Source organism: Tupaia chinensis, unplaced genomic scaffold (assembly GCF_000334495.1).
Source record: "Tupaia chinensis unplaced genomic scaffold, TupChi_1.0 Scaffold000258_1, whole genome shotgun sequence".
In the NCBI taxonomy this organism is placed as follows: domain Eukaryota; kingdom Metazoa; phylum Chordata; class Mammalia; order Scandentia; family Tupaiidae; genus Tupaia; species Tupaia belangeri.
Genome location: NW_006159738.1, coordinates 2415645 through 2418083, shown reverse-complemented (window position 1 = coordinate 2418083; position 2439 = coordinate 2415645).

Genomic DNA, 2439 nt, shown 5'->3' with positions numbered 1-2439 from the left:
TTTTTTTGCTATAGGGTGTGTGTGCTCACCAGAAAGACAGAGAGAGAAGGAGAGACAGAAAGCAAGAAATCACCCCCCAGGGGGGATGGCCACGCTGCAATCCCTTCTCCTCCATTCTCCTCTTGGGATCTTGGGCACACACGCACATGTGCCTGGCGTGAGTTTTAAGCCACAGGGACCAGGACTCAAACCGTGGTCAACTACATGGGAGTTCAGCGACATAGCCATTATGCTAACTGATGGTCCCTAAAAGGTCCCTAAAAATAGCTTTATGTAAAAATGTCACCTCAGTGCATGGCACATAAGTACTCAGAAATGCTCATTTTTAGTTTGGTTTTGTTTTTGTTTTTTTAGTTTTTTGCACTTGTTAGAGAGACAGAGAAAGAGAGAGAAAAAATGAGAAGTTACCCCCCAGGAAGATGGCCAAACTGTAATCCCTTTTCCTCCAGTCTCCTCTTGGGATTTTGGGCACGCATGTACGTGTGCCCAGTGTGATTCTCAAGTCGCTGGATCTGGGACTTGAACCGCACATGTGAGATCTAGCTGCCCTAACCACCAAACCATTGGCTGGCCCTGTTCCTTTTTTCTATTTTTTAAAAATTGTATTTAACTATATTTATTTTAATTCGACCACAGACGGACAGAGAGAGAGAGAGAAAGTGAGAAAGCAAGCTGCCAGGTTCGGGACTTGAACCTCGGTCAGCCATGTGGGAGTCCAGCGCCCTTAACCACCACACCAACTGCCAGGCCCTATCTTCTTTCTAAAAGTGAATTAGAACAAAGCAGAAACATGACAATTGCTTGTCATTGGCGTTCGGCCCATCTTACAATAGGAATCATTCCACTTGAGGAAAGCATTTTCTTCTTAAAGATATGAAAATAAGAATTTGTTTTGCTTTGGGGGTTCTCTCCTTCAACAACAGCAGAAAATGCTATTCTAGGCAAACAGATCTTGTTGTCTTGACAACACAGATTGCCAAAAAAAGTAAGTAAACAAAGTGTCTGGATCTTATTTTAAAAGAAAACTTCAACGATACGAGAGAGGAGAGACTGAAAAGCAAGACTGTACAATGATCTCACCTGCTAGGATGGCACCCTAACCCCCAGCCAAGGCTCAGTCCTCCTTTCTGACCCGCTCTGTGCTCCACTCGTGTTGTTTACAGGAAGGTCCCTCCTCCGGAACCTTGACCATCCAGATCCAGTAAGCAGGAATAATCAGTTCATTTGCTGTACTTTATTCATGAAATTCATGAATTCTCTCCTATTCAACAGGTCAGCAGAAAAACACTGTGGGAGGAAAAAAAAAAAAAAAGACCTGGAGAAGTTCCCTTTCAATAGGCAGTGAGATTAATAGGTTTATTTACTTATTTATTTATTTGGAGAGGTTTTTGCTATAGGGTGCGGGCACTCACCAGAAAGACAGAGAGACAGAGAGACAGAAAGTGAGAAATCACCCCCCAGGGAAGATGGCCATGACACAATCCCTTCTCCTCCTTTCTCCTCTCGGGATCTTGGGCATGCACACACATGCGCCCAGGGTGATTTGAAGCCATTGGGTCCGGGACTTGAACCGCAGTCGACTACATGGGAGTCCAACGACATAGCCATTATGCTAACCACTGGTCCCGAGATTAATATGTTTATTAAACCCAAACATAAACAACATCATAAAAGAAGAGATGAGGAGCTCTTCATTTTTCTGGACATCTGCAAAAAAGGAAAAAACAAAAACAAAAACAGCGTAACCACCCAAAAATGTCAGGACAAAATAAAAGACCAAGAAGCTTCTCCCACCTGGGGCTGAGTCCTGGGTCTGCTCTTTACCAGTGAGGAGAAGCAGGTCAGGCCAAACTTTTAGGGCTAAGTTTCCTCACTTGTAAAATGGGGCCAATATTTAGTCTACAAGCAGTAGAGGTGGTATATGTGAAGGTAGAGAGAGATAGAGACAGAGAGACAGAAAGAGAGAAATCACCCCCCAGGGGGGATGGCTATACCACAATCCCTTCTTCCCCTTTCTCCTCTTGGGATTTTGGGCACACACACACATCTGCCCAGCATGAGTTTTAAGCCACCAGGTCCAGGACTTGAACTGGGAGTCCAGCGACATAATCATTATGCCATCTGCAAGTCCCTGTCTCTTGTCGAATTTTAAAAGTAAATAATAAATAAAAGTAAAATAAATAATTATCTTATTTAAAATATTTATTTATTTAATTCCATTTGTTATTATTATTCTTTTTAAATTTGACCAGACAGAGACAGAAAGAGAAAGGGAAAATGAGAAAGCAAGCCACCAGGTCTGGGACTCAAACCACAGTCGGCCATGTGGGAATCCAGTGCCTTTAACCATGCCACTTGCTGGCCCCTAAAATAAATAATTCTCTCTCTTTTTTTTTTTTTTTTTTTGCTTTAGGGCACATTGCCCCGTCAGACCAACAG